Source organism: Dendrobates tinctorius, unplaced genomic scaffold (genome assembly GCF_039654945.1).
Source record: "Dendrobates tinctorius isolate UK_male_01 unplaced genomic scaffold, ASM3965494v1 ptg000156l, whole genome shotgun sequence".
In the NCBI taxonomy this organism is placed as follows: domain Eukaryota; kingdom Metazoa; phylum Chordata; class Amphibia; order Anura; family Dendrobatidae; genus Dendrobates; species Dendrobates tinctorius.
In genome coordinates, this window is record NW_027361823.1 from 2,729,416 (window position 1) to 2,749,153 (window position 19,738).

At 46.3% G+C, this 19,738-nt stretch overlaps 1 long non-coding RNA gene across 1 annotated transcript in view; it reads left to right on the forward strand.

The window, feature by feature from the left end:
- LOC141051269 (uncharacterized) overlaps positions 1-16,898 on the forward strand; it is an 80,209-nt gene extending 63,311 nt beyond the window's left edge. Inside the window, exon 3 of the long non-coding RNA XR_012220614.1 lies at positions 15,603-16,898. This is a non-coding gene — a long non-coding RNA (uncharacterized lncRNA). The remainder of the gene's footprint in view (positions 1-15,602) is intronic.
- The last annotated feature ends 2,840 nt before the right edge of the window (positions 16,899-19,738 follow it).

A 19,738-nucleotide genomic window follows, 5' to 3' on the forward strand; every position in this document is an offset into this window, starting at 1 on the left:
AGCAGTTTTTTTGTTTCTTCTTCCCTGCCTAACGCTCTCCCTACCGAATCATCAGCAGCAGCAGCTCTCCCTATGCTAAGATCGGCATTTTATAGCCCCTGTGACTGGATTTGTGTGGCGTCAATCACTTGCATGCCTGTTATAAATGGGTCACCGAGGAGAAAAAAAACAAAACAAGCTAAGTCACAGAAAACCAGAGAGGTTGGTAACTATGCAGATTGCAGATCCCTGATCTTAACCACACGACTAGCAGCAGCCGTGGAGCATACATACGATGATCCTAGACACTTTGTCACAGCAGGAGAACTACATAAGCCTGAAGCAAGAAAAGGGGAAAACTAACCGCCCCAGAGCAAACCCCAAAGGAAAGACAGCCCCCACACATGTATTGATGGTGAAACAAGATGAAAGCACAAACACAGGCAGGAAAATAGGCTGAGCAAATGATGGGGCCCAAACTAACTAGAAAGGAAATACACTGTCTGCAATCTGCAAAAAACCCTACAAAAATAATGTCCAACACTTCTGATAGCAAAATTAACCCTGAAGTCACTAGACTTCTCCCACTATATCAGCACTCTGAAATATTCTGAGACAGAGCAAAAAGAGGCCAATCTAATAAGGGACAAAAAGCAAATTGGCAAATACAGGTAAATAAGAGTGGAAATTCAGCACAGCCCCAGTCGGGGCTTGCTGACCACACAAAAAACTGAATAGACCAACAAAATCAAGTGTGAACATTAGCAGAAAAACTTAGCTTTAGATGACTGGAACAGAACTGAAAACCAAGACCTGACAAGCCAGAAGGAATCACCAGCACCAGAATAGGGAGTCGGCTGTCTTAAATCCAGTCTGAGATTCCTGAGGTCCAATCGTCATCCTCATTATCAGGTGGCAGATCTCTACTGATTAAATCAGCCTCACTACCTCCTGTTACCACAAGAGGGAGCCTGGCAGGAGAACTCACAACTGGTGGACCAGAAAATGAACTCACAACACCTGCCCTTCTCAAAGATGGTGGTGACCGATGCCTATGTCATCGCGTTGCCCACAGTGTGCGTCCTCCATCATTGACTGAAAAAGGGTGCTGAAAGTATCTTTTGAAACTCTACTTTGGCGCTCTGGTCGCCGACCTCGTGGCCGACCTCACGCTATGGTCGGGTATCGTTTCATGAAACCCGACTTCAGCGAAAGTCGACGACTTTTGAATATGACCGACCCGTTTCGCTCAACTCTAACTTGGTCTAAGGATCCTGTTGAAACCTGTCTGTAGCAAATCAATAGTTTTGGGAATGTCCAGGCGAGATGTATCTTCCGATGACTCCCTGCAATAAATGCAGAATTGTTTCAAGATTTTGTTAAATATACCAGAGGTCACATGTTTTCTGCTTGCTTGATGGGTAGAGGTCACTTCGTCGGACAATCCCGTAATTTCAGGACATGCCTTTCAGAATCCATGCCGATAGCTGAAGACTATCTGGATTGTGTTGGAAAACTGGGCCCTGGTAGAGTAGGTCTTTTCTCCTTGGAACGAGGATGGGGTCTTCTACTGTCATCTTTCTCAGCAGAAGGAACCAACTCTTTTTCGGCCAGAAAGGCACCATTAAGCTGATTTTCACCCTTTCTTCCTGTACTTTCCTCAGTACTCTCAGAATTTGAGGAAAAGGGGGAAATGTGTAGGACAGTTTCTCTGTCCATGATTGGGACAGTACATTGACGCCCACTGGACCGTCTAGGAGGTTTAGTGAAAAAAATTCCCTGATCTTCACGTTTATGTCGAACACTTCCTCGTTCAGCTCCCACTCTGTCGGGAATATCTTCTACGTGCTCAAGATGTCTGACACCTGGTTCCTAGATCCTTCTAGGTGTACTGCAGAGATGGATAGTGCCGTCCTTTCTGCCCATCGGAAGATCTTCCTTGCCAGGTGTTGTAGGGCAGGATGTTTTGATCTCCCTTGATGGCATAGGAATGTCACTGTGGTAATTTTGTTGAACAGGATCTTTATATGTCTGTCAGTGACAGTCAACTGAACCTGGAGTAGTACCTTCCATACTGCATACAGTTCCCTGAAGTTCGAGGATCTGGCTTCGATCTCTGGGCTCCACATTCCCTGGAAGTATCTTCCTTCCATATGGCCGCCCCAGCCCAGTTGACTTGCATCGATTGGTGATTACAGTACCGGTGAGAGAATCCAGGGAACTCCCACCTGGAGATTTCCCGTAGTGGTCCAACAGTGTAGAGATTCCCTCACCAAGAGGGATAGGGGCATCACCGTGTCCAAGAACAGTTGACATTTGTCCCAAACAAATAGAATGGCACTTTGGAGTTCCTGTGAGTGGAACTGAATCCACCGATGCATGAGATACAAGAGGTCATTAGTCACAGGATCCTCGCTGGAGAAGCGGCTTCCTGTGAATTGGTGGATTCTTTCCCTAGCGGTCTGCTTCTCTTCTGGCAAGAAAGATGTTGGGAGTCTAGGAGAACCCCCAGGAACCTCTTTCTGGATTCTGGAAAGAGATACAACTTCTTCCAATTTATAACCCATTCCAGCCTCTGTAGTATGGCGATTGAGGTCCGGCAGTGCTCCATGAGTTGTTACTTAGAGTTGGCTGTAATCAGGAAGTCGTCTAGAAAGGAGAAGAGACTGGAGTAATGGCCCTTGCATTTTTTTTTGCTCGAGCACCGGGTCTACTGCTCCAATCTTTAGGAGATCCTGTCATCTGTCCAAATGGGGGAAATGGTTGACTGGAGGCGAAAGTTTGTTATTATGAACCTCGCTAGGGGGCTGTAGTGCGAATACAAAAATGACTATTTTGAATGGCTATTTTGAGTCCATATTGAAATATATAGAATTAATTCTGTATATTACATAGCTGCATTTCTAGTCAGACATTAACAGTTACAGACATGTAACCTCTGTATGTGGTGGGTTTATCAGACCATTAGACAGCTGAATTTCTGATGTGACAGACAATGCTCCCAATTGACACAATCTTGAACGGTTGTTTCACAAATAGTTCTAAGTTTCTATATTTGTTATTGGAAAACATTAAGGTTTGTCTGTGTTGGTTTTATCTAAATCCATGTGGCTTTTATATTGTTAGGGTTTACGACCCATTGTCTGATGATTCCATGATATTTCAGTTACATCCAATCTTGAAAGCTGGCCACTGGAAGGGTGGGATGAAACTAGTAGTTACACATAAATGTAATTTAATATTTAAGACCAGAGAAACATGACTTAGACAGAAGCAAAACTGGATACCTGTATGTGTACAGTGTTAAAACCTGCATAAGTGGGGACACCCGTGCAGTGTTGTGAATCTTCCAGGGGTTCTCTGTCTTGGCGTTGCTTCTCTGATATTCCAGACGGATGATGTTTAAAAGCCTCTTGGTGATGGATGATGTGAGTATATGTACTTAATCATTATATGTATTAGAATTTTTGTAGGTACTTAACCTTTGTATTTTAAAATATACAAAAGTGTACACAATCATACTATTTAATCATACAATTCCTTTAATTTTGTACTATGCAATAAAATTGCATTATATCGCAAGTAGTAGCCTTCTTTAAAGCCATATCTGAACCTTAAGGCCCCCTCACACATAGCGACTCACCAGCGATCCCGACAACGATATCAACGTGTCAGAATCGCTGGTGAGTCGCTACATGATCACTGGTGAGCTGTCAAACAGACAGCTTCACCAGAGATCAGCACCAGCGATGCCGAGTGCGCGGCGTCACTGTGTACTTTTAGTTTCCAGCGCGTTGATGCAGGGAGCTGGTAACTAAGGTACACATCGGGTTTCTTAGTTACCAGCTCCCTGCATCAGCGCGCTGGTAACTAAGGTACACAGAGGGTTTCTAAGCACAGTGCAGTGCTTAGAAACCCTGCATTTACCTTAGTTAGCAGCTGATCGCTGGTCTCCCGCCTGTCACACGCAGCGATGCATGCTGGCCAGCAGGAGACCAGCGACCAACAAAATGTCCAGGGCTTTCCTACAGCGATCAGCGATACTGGCAGGGGGGTCGGTAGCTGATCGCTGTCACACACAGTGATCTCTCTAGGTGAGATCGCTGTTACGTCACAAAACTTGTGACTCAGCAGCGATCTCTCTAGCGAGATCGCTATGTGTGACGGGGCCCTTAGTGTTAAAAACTTGGCAATAAAGGGGCTTGAGTAAACTCTATGTTAAAAATGGAAGAGACTATCCCAAAAACCTGCTGATTTTCTGAAATCTCCTGCCAGCCTCCCAGGAATCACCCTAGCCATCCCCCTCTTCTCATGGTGTCACTTTCTACCTGGGCCTGAGCCAGAACTAAAAATGGAGTCCTTACCCCTACCTCCCTTGGTGTAGCTCCATCTGCCTGTCTTGCCCTTTCCCTTATAGCCTGACCTTTGGCTAGGTTGGGGCCTAATATTTCTTTGGTTTCTCTTCGGGGAACCCTTTCTTTTTTTCTGATGCCTTTTCTAGGATATCATCTAGTACAGGCCCCAAACACTTTGTCCGAGAAGGGAATGGAACACAGTTTGTTTTAGGACTGCGTATCCCCTGACCATGTTTTTAGTCAGATAGCTCTCCAGGCAGCATTGGACAAGGACCCATTCCTGGCTGCGAATCTAAAAGATTCTGTCGATGCTTCAGGAGGGGAAGGAATTTCAGGATGGGGTCTTGGACCTCAAGTGTTCTTCCAGGTCATTGACCCATAGATGCAGGGATCGAGTCACCGAGGTCGCCACGATGTTAGCCCGAATTATGGCTGCCAACGTCTCCCGAGTTCTTTTTAGGATGCCGTCCGTTTTCCGACCCATGGATTCCTTTAGGTTCGGAAAAGTCCTCGAACAGAATTGAGATCCTCTTCGCCACCTTGGATACTGGAACATCAATCTTGGGGATATCTTCTCAGGCTTTGATCTCCTCTGGCTCAAAGGGTAGACAAAGTTTGAAGCCTCTGGGAATAACCAGTCTTTTTTTCCACATCCTCCTATTCCTCCATGATCATTGAATGGATGTGGCTGTTAACTGGGAAAACTCTGTTTCTCTGGGACCTTAACCCTGCAAACATCTCGTCCTGTACAGAGAGGGGTTTGGGGGTTTCGTCCACCTGCATTGTATTTCTTACTGCACAAAGGAGTTTCTGGGTCCTCAGAGGAAAAAAGGTATCTTTTTCCACCCTCTGGTGGGTCAGCAAACACCTCCCCTTCTTACTGATCAGACTCGCCCGATATCATGTCTTCTTCAGAGGACAATTCTATCTCCCTTGGCCTTTTACAGGAACCACTTTGGGATTCAGGCTGTGAAGTATGTGCCTGGACTAGCCCTGAGATCGAGACCTGGACCTCTTCTCTGATTATGGACCTCATGTCCGACAGTAAAGACTGCTCTTCTTTAATAACTATTGAGGTGCAGGGTTCACATTGGTGCTACTGCCAGGTGTCCAGTAGTTTGATGTTACAGATAGAACATCTTCTACCCTTCCCTGATTTCTTGCCATCCTTTTTAGGAGTTCCCGAGGCAGGTGTTTCCCCCTAGAATACACAGAGTAGATGCCATGTGTTCCTATGTGTGGGGTAAGGGCTTAGAGTGGATATCTTTTACTAGCTTACTCGTGTGCCCCTGGCTTTTTTCCAAGCCTGCCTCCGCATTGGCAGATTCCTCTATTTGCAAGCATACAGTAGGGCAATCTACAGACCCCTATGATCCTATTTATACGATACCATATCCAGGGTGCCCCTTGGATCATGTCTTCGCCAGATCTCCTACCTGCGTTCCACCGTGGAACGCACGCTGGCCGCGACCCAGAAGTACTCTGCCCAGCTCAAAGAGATTACGCCACCGGAGGCGAGCACACAGGGATTCGGTGCCCCAAGAGGCAGACACCGGAAAAGAGCATCCCAGCAGGAGGAAGCAGCTCACAAACTGGGAACAGCACTCACTGAGGTAGGCTGAGGGACCCCCCATCAGATGGTGTTGGCCACAGACCACTTGACAGCGGCAAGGGAGAGGCTGAGTCTCCCGGATCCGTGCTGGGTGTGCCAGGTACGGCCAGGGATAGGAGCTCGCTCTCATTGTTCCTATCCTCACTTGGACAGGAAAAACACTGAGGAGTGGAGATGGGAGGGTCTTTTTAACCCCTCGTTTCCTGTCTCAGTAAGGTGCTGCAAGGATGGATTCCTGGAAACATAATTTCTGGTAGGTCTAATTACCGCTTTTGTTAACCTTGACATGCAAGCAAACAAAAAATATCAAAACATCATATGTACCTAAAAAAAAATTGTCCTAATAAGTGGCAGACATATCATTGGTGGACTGTTGTGCGGCTGCACAGGTTCTAAGAGGTAAGTGGGCCCAAAGCCTCATAAAAAGCTGGTGGAATTGTGCATAGTAATGAGATATTGGGCTGCAAAGGGCCCATATATTGCACAGGGGCACTCTTCTGTCTGTGTCTGCCACAGATACCAATCAAAACTAGAGCTCATCCCACACAAAAAAACGGTTATGTCAACAGAAAAATAAAAGTTATGGTTAACATGATATGATTTTCCCATCTCAGGAGGCACCATTTTGCTAATCCAAATCAATTGTAACAAGACTATGTTTCAGTTTGAAAACAGAAGGCCAGATTTCCACTTTAAAATCATTAGGCAAAACAGTGTTGCTCAGGCACACTATCAAAGAAAATAAATAGTGATTGTCCATTTTAGTGACAGATGACTGACAGCTGCGGGCCTAAGATTGTGGAAGAGTTGGTTACAAGAGGGGAAAGCTACATACAACATGAGTGGGGGGGAAAGCAAGGTCATGGTGGCAAGGGGAATAGGCTTGGTGTTCGACATGTACGTGGGTTAGGTGCTAATATTTAATGAAAGCTCGACTGAACAAAGACCACTGGCCACATCTGTTACTGGATGGGCTACCCCACTCTTTCTTTGCCAATCGCACAGCGGTACCCCTTGTGTATGACAGCCAGAAAAGCATGGGCTCCAGTGGATGGCATACGCTGTATCAAGTGGCCTCTCCTTCTCTTTCTCCACCTTAACATCACATACAGTGCAATCCTCTGAGGTGGCCCCTCTAATCACCCTTTCTCCCCCATGCCACAAGTTTCCAAAATCCCAAGTGATTGTGGGGATCCAGAGATGGTCCTTTGAGAAGAGCTGTTCATACATTCTATTCCATGGGCATCAGAAGTCTGCACCAATGATTCACAGAATCCAGAGGAGGAAAGCATCAGCACAGATGCCCAAATTTTTTTCAGCTTGGATCTGGGGCCGGGCAAAGTAGTGTCAGAGCAGAATCCAGACCCTCGTCACCCGACGTTAACCACCAGGGGTGGAGGTGAGCCTCATGAAACTCAAATACCAGAGGTATATGTGGACTGTACTGTGTGGTGTCAGGGCATGAAGTGGAGGATGATGAGGAGTGTGAGAACAGAGAGGATGACGAGGTTATAGATCTCACTTGGTGTGAACACAGAGGTACACAGCTGAGTAGCGCAGCAGAGGAGGTGGAGGAGCAGGAAGACAAGGAGACTCCCCACACAGACGCGAAGTGATGCAACGACAACAAGCACTGCATCCTCAGCACCAACTCTGGCTGTGACAAGCACCTCTCGTGAGTGTGCAGTTCACAGGAGCAGCAACGGTTGCCTAACCTGGACCTTTTTGAAGCCGCAAAGGATGACCCAACTCATGTTATCTGCCAAATTTGCAAATAAAGTAGAGGCAAAAATAGCAATAATTTGACAGCGACATGCATGAAGTGGCACATGCGCAATCAACATGCCTTTCTTTGGGAATCTCCCTTCGCTAATATGTGGATTAGTGGGACTCGCCAACCACCAGCCGTCCCATCAACCCCATCAGCTGTTTCTTCTTCCTTCCGTCATCGTGCCAAGTCTTCTCACACAGGTATACAGCCACAGAAGCTCAACTTGCTTACCCTTAGAGTCGAGGTGAGTGAGAGCCCGTTAGCTGTTACAGAAGTGGAGATGACTGCTGTTTTTGTGTCACCGAGCACAACACATCTTTCTCAATCCACTATAACCTCTCCGCCTGCACCTCACTCACAGTCCAGCAGTTTGTCCTGTTTTCTGTACTCCACCCTCTCTCAGCACAGCAGCCAGCCCTTGGTCCTGCAGTTGTGGTCACATAAAAGAATGTTGCCCCCTACATATGCCAAAGCTAAGAGCTTGAACTCCACCATATTCAATCTGTTGACCACGGAAATGCTGCCTTACACCTGGTGGATGCAGATGGTTTTCAAAAGTTGATGCCCGCCGCAGTCCCCCATTACCAGTTGCCCAGTCGCCATTACTTCTCTAACAAAGTTGTGCTTGTGGTACACCAGCATGTCGCTGACAACATCACCACTTCCCTGAAAAAATCTGCCTGCTAGGGTGCATTTCACCACTGACACCTGGATGACCAAACATGAGCAGGGGCGTTACATTTCACTAACTGGGCGACTCGGGTAGCTGTGTGGGTAGGCGGTCAAGGATTTGCTCCACAAGTATTTGAATCTCCAAGGTTTGAGGGACAAACCTCTGTATCCAACCATTCCTCCACTGCTTCTGGCTCTGCAACTCCTCTAGGGCCTCCTTCTGTGCCCTCAACCCCTTCCTTAATTAGACACTTGTTCCAACAGTGCAGATAGCATCCCCCCATCTCCTTACTGCACAGCCATGGCTCACCGCAATCAGGTCAGTGTTAAAATTAATATGCCTTGGAGATCATAGTCACATAGCTCAAGAGTTGTGCGCATCTATCCAGGCTGAGTTAAAGCAACGGCCATCTCCACTGAACCTGGATAACTGTGCAAACATGGTGGCTTTTAGAATCTGTTCAGTTAGTGACTATCTGCCATTATCTTGTAGTGTTCTGGCTGCTGGTCTTTTTCCCCTGGAGCTGGGTTTGTCTTGGGTCAGGTGATTATATCACCCTTTTATTAACCTGCACCTGTCTCCCATTCCTTGCTAGACATGCAAATAAAGTCCGTGGAGCCTCATTTAAGAGTCTCAAACACGGGACTAGCCAGATCTTCCTCCAGGGAAGGACCCAGCCATGGGGTGGCTCCTTTCAGAAACCACCAATACCACCATATTAAGTGGCCCTTTAAGTAAATATCCAGCTATTTACAAGTTTACAGATATGACAAGGGAAAAACCAAGGCCAGGTATCATCCACACAGCTGTTTCGGGGTGTTGCCCCTCATCAGTGTGGAGTAGGATTCTGGCTAGGTGGGAGCAATGCCTAGTAGACCAACATCATGAAACAATCACTGACCTCAGGGAGAACAGTCAAAGAAAACACTGCGGCAGCCGGCAGAGGCGCTCAATCAGTGAAATCCTAGGTGCATTGCTCCCAGGGAAATACGAATATACAAATAAAGTCCTTGGAGCCTCATTTAAGAGTCTCATACACGGGACTAGCCTTGCTGGACAACCGTGTTAATCCACTTGAAGTCTGGCTTGGAGCCTTGTTTAGCCTTCTGTGTGTTTAATTAGTGCAGTGCTGGGACCTCTGGTTCTGGTAGTCTTAGTTTCTGTTTTCAGTTTGTGTCTGCAGCCTTCTTTGTTTTCTACTAGGAGGTGACCCATTTATGTACCCAGTCCTTAGATCTTTCAGTGACCCTGCACCTGCTACACTTGAGGCTGCAATGCAGTTAGCCATCAGGGTGGATAGAAGATAGAAGAGACAGGCAGAATGAGGAGAAGGCTTCAATTCTGCTGGGTCCTGTCTCTCAAGAGACCCCTGTGGACTATGGGAAACCAATGCAACTTGGAGCGATGTCCTCTCATTCCCAGGAAATAGAGAGAAGGTTCTCTGAAGGGCTATGCCTTTATTGTGGTAAGACTGGCCATTTTATCAAGCAATGTGAAGGTCGCATAAATCAGGAAAAGGAAAAAAAAAAAGGGGGTCAGAGTAAGGAGTGTCTTTTTCTGGTAGTTCTATCTGTCATGGTCATACTATGGATTTTCAAGTGATGGTGGACTGTGGGTCTGCACTGAATTTGATCGATCAACAATTTCTAGACAAGTAAGTATAAGATTGAGTCTGTACCTTTTGTCATCCCCTTTTCCTGTAGTGGCGATTTATAACACTCCGCTAGAGCATGGGTGCGTTTCTCGAAAGGTCACCGGGTTTCCACTCGCTGGAATCTTTAGATTTGTCAGTACTTGATAAATTGCCTTTTCCAGTCGTCCTCGGGTTACCCTGGTTAAAAATGCACAATCCTGTACTGGACTGGTCGTCAAATAAAATAAGATCCTGGGGTCAGGGGTGTTATGGGAAATGTTGTGATGTACACATCGCTGCTGTGGTGAAAAATAAGCTACCTGAAGCCACTCAGGAATTCTGGAAAGTATTTTCTGAAGTTGAGTCACAAGCTCTACCACCGCATAGAGATTACGATTGTGCTATTGAGTTCGTCCCAGGTGCTACTCTCCCTAAGAGTCGTTTATTTAATCTGACGATTCCCGAGCGGGAGGCCTGAAAGTAATACCTGCAGACTAGTCTTGCTACAGGTCATATAAGACCCTCCAAGTCCCCTGTGGCTGTGGGATTCATTTTTGTTAAAAAGAAAGATGGGGTCTTAGGCAGTGTCTGGATTTCAGGGAGATTAATAAGATCACGGTGCGCAATCCTTACCCGTCGCTGCTAATTCCGGATTTGTTTAACCAATTAGTTGAAGCCAAGTGGTTCTCTAAGATTGATCTCCGTGGGGCATATAATTTTCTGCGGATTAAAGAAGGCGATGAATGGAAGGCAGCCTTTAATACCCCAGAAGGTCATTTTGAGTGTCTAGTAATGCCTTTCGGCCTTACAAATGCAGCGGCATTCTTTCAAAATTTCATCAACGACATTCTGAGGCCATTGATCGGTAGGAGTGTTATCGTTTATTTGGATGATATTTTGATCTACTCTCCCGATCTGGAGTCACATTAGCAGAGAGTCCACGAGGTTCTGCAGATTCTGAGAGAAAACACACTCTTTGCTAAACTGAAGAATTGTGAGTTTGTGGTACATAAAATTAGCTGTTCGGGGTACATTGTTTCCAGTGATGGGTTTGAGATGGACCCTGTGAAGGTTCATGTGGTGTTGGAGTGGCCTAGACCTGATTACTTGAAGTCAATTCAGAAATTCTTGGGGTTTGCTAATTATTACAGAAAATTCATAAAGAATTTTTCTGTTATCGCCAAACCCCTTACTGATCTGACGCTGATCTGAGGCTGTTAAGGCCTTTGAGCATCTCCAGGAGAAGTTTAGCTCTGCTCCTGTTTTGATCCAAACAGACGAGACTAAGCCCTTTCTGGTAGAGGTGGATACCTCATCAGTAGGAGTGGGGGCTGTTCTGTCACAGGAGGGAGAGGATGGGGTATATCCCTGTGTGTTCATAAACTAAGAAATTTTTGGAGACGGAGCTCAACTACGATGTTGGGAACCGAGAATTGCTGGCTATGAAGCTTGCGTTTGAACACTGGTGACATTTTTGTAGGGCGCTAGACATCCTATACAAGTCTTTACTGATCATAAGAATCTGATCTATCTGGATGCTGCTAAACGTTTGAATGCTCGTCAAGCTAGGTGGGCATTGCTTTTTGCCCGGTTCCATATCCCTGGGACAAAGAATGTTAAAGCTGATGCTTTGTCTCAAAGTTTCTCCCCAGCGGTTAATACTGAAAAGGAGGAATCTATTTTGCAGAAAGGGGTGGTGGTGGCAGCTTTAGGTTCTGAGTTGGAAAATAACATTCTTAAAGCCCAGGATGCAGCACTAACCAACACTCCGTATGGGAAATTATTTGTGCCTAAAGCTCTGATTAGAGCTTTGTTTACGGAATGCCATGAGTCTTGTTTGGCGGGTCATCCAGGGATTGCTGAAACTAGAAAGTTGATCGGTCAGAATTTCTGGTGGCCGGGGTGGCTAAGAGAAATCGTCAAGTGGGTGCATCAGTGTACCATGTGCGCTAGGTCTAAGGGTACCGTTACACTTAGCGATGCACCAGCGATCCCGACAACGATATTGATCGCTGGTGCATCGCTAAGTGATCGCTAGTGAGCTGCCACACAGGCAGATCTCACCAGCGACATCGCAGGGGTCGGCGGTCGCTACTTACCTGTCAGATGAGGCGATCCTGATGTCCTCCTGCCCTCGTCCACGCGTCACTCGTCGGCGCCACAGGAAGCCCAGCAGGAAGTGCCCGACGAGAAATGATCCAGGACCTTCTTGCGTGACCAGCGATGAGCAGCGGGGGAGCCGGTCAGAGGTAAGTATCAGACATAGCGATATCGCTAGCGATATCGCTGCTGCGTCACAAAATCGGTGACGTTACAGCGATATTGCTAGCGATATCGCTATGTGTAATGGGGGCTTAAGGCTTCTCATGCTCCAGCGGCAGGGATGCTGTGCCCATTAGAGGTTCCTAGTTCCCCATGGACGCATCTTGCAGTGGATTTTATCACCGACCTGCCGGTCTCTGAGGGTTTTTCTGTCATCTGGGTTGTGGTAGACCGGTTTAGTAAGATGTGTCATCTGGTCCCGTTCAATAAATTACCCTGCGCTAAGACACTTGCCAGGGCATTTGTGAAAGAGATTGTCAGACTCCATGTTGTCCCCATGGACATTGTCTCCAATAGGGGACCACAGTTTGTGGCTCGATTTTTGGCATACCTTTTGTGACAGACTTAAGGTTCATTTGTCATTTTCATTGGGTTATCATCCGGAGTCCAATGGACAGACCGAGATGAAGAACCAGGACGTTGAGCAGTTTTTGAGATGTTTTGTAGCAGACAATCAGAAGATGTGGTCGGAATATCTACCATTAGCTGAGTTTGCTCTCAATAATTATACGTCTTCTTCGGCTGGGTATTCTCCTTTTTTTTTGTTGTACTGGGAAGCATCCATATTTCGTTCCTTTTTCTAGGATTGGGGCAGCGGTGCCTGAGGAGGAGAGTTTTTCTGGAAATTTGGAAAGGGTTTGGACTAGTGTGCGCCATAATCTGAATCAGGCTAATAGGAGGTCTAAGAAATATTTTGACAAGAAAAGAAGGGAGGCGAAGTTTGTAGTTGGGGACATGGTTTGGTTGTCCTCTAAGAATCTGCATTTCAAGATCCCTTCTAAAAAGTTGGGGCCTAAGTTTGTAGGTGGTTCAGATTGTCAACTCGGCAGCGGTCAGATTGGACATTCCTTCGTCCTGGAAAATTAATTGTTTTTCATGTATCTTTGCTGAAGAAAGTTGACACGCCTGATAAGGTGGCTATGCCGCCTGCTTCTCCAGTTGATTAGGACTGTGAGTTTGAGACTTCACGCATTATTGATTCTAAAGGTACTGTCACACTTAGCGATGTACCAGCAATCCCAACCAGCGATATGATGAGGTCAGGATCGCTGGTACATCGCTAAGTGGTCGCTAGTGAGCTGCCACACAGGCAGATCTCACCAGCGACATCGCAGGGGACGGGGGTCGCTACTTACCTGTCACACTAGGCGATCCTGCGTCCTCCCGCCTGGCTCCACGCTCGTCGCTCGCCTCTCAGCAGGAAGCTGACAACGAGAAACGGTCCAGGACGTTCTCGCACGATCAGCGATAACCAGCGGGGGGAGAGGTCGTAGGTAAGTATCAGACACAGCAATAATGCTAGCAATATCACTATAACGTCACAAGTTATAGCGATATTGCTAGCGATATCGCTTAGTGTGACAGTACCATAAGTGGCACAGAGGAGGCTTACAGTATCTCGTGTCCTGGAAGGGTTTCGGTCCCCAGGACAATTCCTGGGTGAAAGCTGTGGATGTCTCAGCCTCAAGATTAAGGCTTTTCACGGGAGATTTCCAAATAAGGCTTGGCCTAGAGGACCCAGGGGATCCTCGTTAAAGGGGAGGTACTGTTAGAATCTGTTCAGTTTGTGACTGCCATTTTCTTGTAGTGTTCTGGCTGCTGGTCTTTTTCCAATGGTGCTGGGTTTGTCTTGGGTCAGGTGATTATATCACCCTTTATTAACCTGCACCTGTCTCCCATTCCTTGCTGGACAATAGTGTTAATCCGCTTGAAATCTGTCTTGGAGCCTTGCTTTGCCTTCTGTGTGTTTAATTAGTGCAGTGCTGGGACCTCTGGTTCTGGTAGTCTTAGTTTCTGTTTTCAGTTTGTGTCTGCAGCCTTCTTTGTTTTCTACTAGGAGGTGACCCGTTTTTGTACCCAGTCCTTAGATTTTTCATGGACCCCCTTCCCCCTAGTCACAGTACACAGTCAGTTTTCCCCACTCTTACCCTAGTCCTGTGCTGCAGTACCATAACAGTGGCGGCCCTACGCTGGGGCAACCTCACGCACATGCCTTGCATGACTCACGTCCTCAGCCTGGTGGTACAGAAATTTTCCTGCCACTATCACGGCCTGGATGTGCTACTGCAGAAAGAACGGTTGCTGTGTACTCGCTTCCGCCGATCGCACCCAGCAGGTCATCGACTTAAATTGCTACAGAGGTCTTTTGGCTTACAGGTTAACCGTTTGATTTGCAGTGTTCCAACACAGAGAAAACAAAAAGCAAAAAGCACAAATATCCTGAAATAAAAAGTAAAAAATAAACTGCAAATAATGCATAAAAGTAATAATAGTAATAAGGGTATTTAGTAAACATAATTTTGATCAAAATAATGTACAAGCCATCCCGCCACGTCACGGCAACCCTTGTGGGACAGTCCTACTCTAGTATTTAAAACCTTTTCACTTGCCAAGTGACGTGAATGTGATCAAGGATCGAGCGACTGAACCACTAGTAAAAGCTTAGGCCAGAGAGGATGGATTTCCCAGCTCAGATAGAGGGCGGTCACACCCATATATGCACTGAATGCACAATGAAATGAATAAAAAACTGAAGTCTGAACTGAGAAAGTAAATTTAATGTGTATGCACAATGTAAGTGCATATTAACACATGACCATTAACCAGAGAAACCCACAAGGGTTGCCGTGACGTGGCGGGATGGCTTGTACATTATTTTGATCAAAATTATGCTTGCATTATTTGCAGTTTATTTTTTACTTTTTATTTCAGGATATTTGTGCTTTTTGCTTTCTGTTTTCTCTGGTTAAGGGTCATGTGTTAATATGCACTTACATTGTGCATACACATTAACTTACTTTCTCAGTTCAGACTCCAGTTTTTTAGTGTTCCAACACAGTGGAATTCCATTCTGCACATGTTGCAGCGACTGTGGCAGCAGTGACGAGCCCTGGCGCAGTATGTCCTTTTGCATAGCCTGGGTCAACACAGTATGGATGTGGTGCAAATCATGCTTGTGTAAGGGAGGGACAGAACTGTAGTCATGACCTGAATAACTGCAATATCTAGGTCCAGTACTTCCCCTACAGAAAACTGTACTCTTCTTTCTGGCATACCTGCATCTCCAGATTCAGCTTCCTCTGGGTACTTCCCAGGCAATGACGGTCCCTCTTTCAGGCAACCCCCAGCAAAGGAGACACAGTCCAAGTTAACTTTAACACTTGCTTTACTGAGTACTTAACATGTTACATCCACAGTTGGTATATTGTGACATTCAATGGTTTCCTCATCTTTTGCTCTCTGTCGCTTCTGTGCAGTACACGCCCGGACTGGCCTGTCCTAGACCGCTCCCCAGTTCCTTCCTGGCCTGACTTCGCCATGATGACAATTCCTTCTGCCTGTTTCACCCCAAACTCAAAATCATCAGTCACCAAGTTTGGTTGCCTCTGGTAAAGCATCCGGCCCGTCTGTACCGAACTCGTCGAAGCGTCAACTTCCTTCATCTCAGCTGTCCATCTGACTCCTGCCATAAAAGAATTGACCCAGGCGATAAGTCGCCACATCTCTCCTTTCCCACACTGGCCCACTGCTATGACACACAGTGGTCGTGGGTAACGTGGGCTGCAGCATTTGAATGTTGCGTGGCTGTCAAGCTATCCGGGCCTATAGCCCATGTGGACACTAGGGCACCCTGGTCCCATCTGACCTAACTTCCCTGAGACTTGCAGCCTACCACCTGGCAGCCCTTCCTACTTTAAACATGTCCTGACTTGTATATCAATCTAAGAACTGTGTGTACTGAAATGCCCCCCATCTTGTGGCCAAATGAAGGTACTACGCTCTCCCTATAAACCACAGTGCACAATTTATGTACATAGCAGCAACAAGATATAAGACCGTATACATAAAGACATAGCAGAACATATATATACACTATAGATTTAACTTCTAAGGTAATACACCATTAGGTGTAGCAATACCCTTTATATGAGTGGCAAATAGTGTTGAGCATTCCGATACTGCAAATATCGGGTATCGGCCGATATTCGCTGTATCGGAATTCCGTTACCGAGTACCGATATTTTTACAATATCGGATACCGGAATCGGAAGTTCCCATAATGCAATTGTTATGGAAATATATATGTATTTCATCTAGATCTCACTTGCCTGCTATAGGCTATATACTGCTATATACTCCATATACTCAAGTATTCTTATAGCCATACTGCACACAGATACATATTTACTGTTTGAACTCTATAACTAGTTGGTGGAAATAACCTGCTAACCCCCCCCATGAGAGAGTCTGGGGAGCTGATGTGATCTCATGATAGCATTGTCTTGTGACATGTCTTCAGACACACAGAAGAGGAAGTTAGGCCAGATGGTCCAGCCGATATTGTAGACTCGCTGACATTGGAATACAAGGGGCAGTATATCATCTGATTCTTAAGTCACCTTAGGTCGGACGCCCATATATGTTCATGTATTTAAACTGTCCAATTAGATAAGAAATAAAGCCTTTATGTTAATGAATAACCTCTCCTTTCTGTACGAACTGATAAAAGACCATGAATGTGAATAAAGCTTGCAGAGTTTTGCTGGAAGGTATTGCTGCTAACCAGGTGTGGTGTCTTTCCTTCCTTGAGCGTGCAATAAGACTCTGTCTAATTAGGACAGGCCACAGTACGCACAGGGGTAAATCTACCCAAATCAAAAATCAATCCACAACACAATGAGCCACTGTTGTGGTTGTGATTGGCTGCTGAAATGATGTCATCATGATGCGCGGTCTGTGCGCATCATGATGCGCGGTCTGGGCGAGCCTGCGGGGGGTCTGTGCTGACCTGCCGGGGGTCTGTGCTGGCCTGCCGGGGGTCTGTGCTGGCCTGCCGGGGGTCTTTGTGTCTGTGTGCAGGCATCGTCTGATGGGACTACAAGTCCCATCGGGCTATGCCTGCTACAATGACAGTGATTGACACATTAGCCAATGATGGGACAGTAGTAGTCCCATCATCCGGCTAATGTGTTGAATGTAAAAAAAAAATATATACATACAACATATGTACAACATTCATACAACATACATACATACTACATACATACTTCAAATATACTACATTCATACAACATACATAATACATACATACTACATATATACTACATTCATACAGCATACATGCATACTACATATATACTACATTCATACAGCATACATACATACTACATATATATACTACATTCATACTACATTCATACTACATACATACTACATATATATAACATTCATACAACATACATACTACATATATACTACATTCATACAACATACATACACAGTACATACTACATATATACTACATTCATACAACATACATACATACTACATTCATACAACATGCATACATTTATACTACATACATACTACATATATATACTACATTCATACAACATACATGCATACTACATACATACTACATATAACATTCATACAACATACTGCATATATACTACATTCATACTACATACATACATACTACATATATGCTACATTCATACAACATACATACATACTACATATATACTACATTCATACAACATTCATACTACATACAATACATTCATACAATACATACATATAGACATACAGTACATATAACATAGAGTACATACTCACCATCACTTGTCACTTTGTTCCCCCGAAGACAGTGTCATCTATAAAAAATATGAAAAAAAAACAAACAAGCAATATACTCCCTGATCCGCAGAAATCCACGAGTGTCCCACCGCGATCTCCTGTACTGCATCACTGAGAGGTTACTATAGTTCACTGGTCTCACTTTATGGCAAAAGCTGCGTGGGAACTTTCTCACACAGCTATGCCAAAAGTGAGACTAGGGACTATTTTTTTACAGTGGCGGAGGAATACAGTGCGGAAGGATACCTACCTCCCGTCATTGTATTCCTGGGGCCCCTAGAGTGCAGTCGCATCAGCTGATGCTCCTTTTCTCCACGGGAGATCGTTGTGGAACACTCGTGGATTTCTGCAGATCAGGGAGTATATTGCTTGTTTGTTTTTTTCATATTTTTTATAGATGACACTGGCTTTGGGGAGCAAAGTGACAAGTGATGGTGAGTATGTACTCTATGTTGTATGTAATGTATGAATGTATTGTCTGTAGTATGTCTGTAGTATGCATGTAGTATGTATTTTGTATGTCTGTGGCATGTTGTATGTAGTATGTATGTATGTAGTATGTATGTATGTAGTATGTATGTTGTATGAAAGTAGTATTATGTAGTATGCATGTTGAATGAATGTTGTATGTATGTAGTATTTTTTTTTTTTTTTTACATTCAACACATTAGCCGGATGATGGGACTACTACTGTCCCATCATTGGCTAATGTGTCAATCACTGTCATTGTAGCAGGCATAGCCCGATGGGACTTGTAGTCCCATCGGACGATGCCTGGACAGACCCCCGGCAGGCCCACACAGACCCCCGGCAAGCCCGCACAGACCCCGCACACACAGACACACACACAGTGTCCGCCCATGCACCACCCACACTCTTCCCCCCTCACGAACAGGATGTGCAAGTAAAGAAAGGGCTTTTTCCAGGACGTCCCCCTGACAGCACCATGGAGGACATCCTCCTCCTCCTTACAGGGACAGGAAAGCACACGAGAGGTTAAAAGGCCCCGGCCCACCCCTCTTCCCTCAGTGTCTTTCCTGTCCCTGCAAAGAGGGACATACGAGAGGAAGATCAGCTTACCGGAGGGCGCAGGGGGATCGGGTTGCCAGTCCAAACCTTCCCCCTGCCGGGATGCCCAGGGCCGACACTTCCCGGTGGGGAGTCCCTCTGCGCCAAAGACAGGAGCAGGACGCACTCCTGGAGGGAGCCGTTCCTCCCGGTGGGAGGCTCTCGGCTCCAGGCGGCGCCGCAGTGGAGCAGAGTCCCCGCAGGCAGCGGGCGGTGCGGGCGCCAGCCTCACAGGCGCAGGAAGCCGGATCCCCGCAGACGGGCGCGGGTGCCGCCATTACAGTACGCCCGGGGCATGTCAGATCTGGGCAGGAAGCGGCAGCAGGGAGGACCCGTGGCGCGGCGGTGACGTCACGCGCTGTCTTTGAATCAGCACGCCAGCAGCCTGGGCACGCCAGCAAGCTTAGTGCAGGCCAGCAGGCTCACTGAATGCCAGCAAGCTCAGCGCACGCAAGCAGCATCTTTGGTGGTGATGGACCAGCCGACAGAGGGGTAAGTGTGCTTGGCGCAATCCACCCCCCACACCGCCTTCCCCGCAGCCTGGGACGATTGACCAGACTATCCCTGTTCTGTACCATACAGGAGAAGGGTACCCCAGCCCCCCCGGCAGATGCTAAAGATCTGGCCAAGGCCACATCTAAATCTGTCAGATGCCTGGTCTGCAGGGTAAAGCCGCCAGACCCCC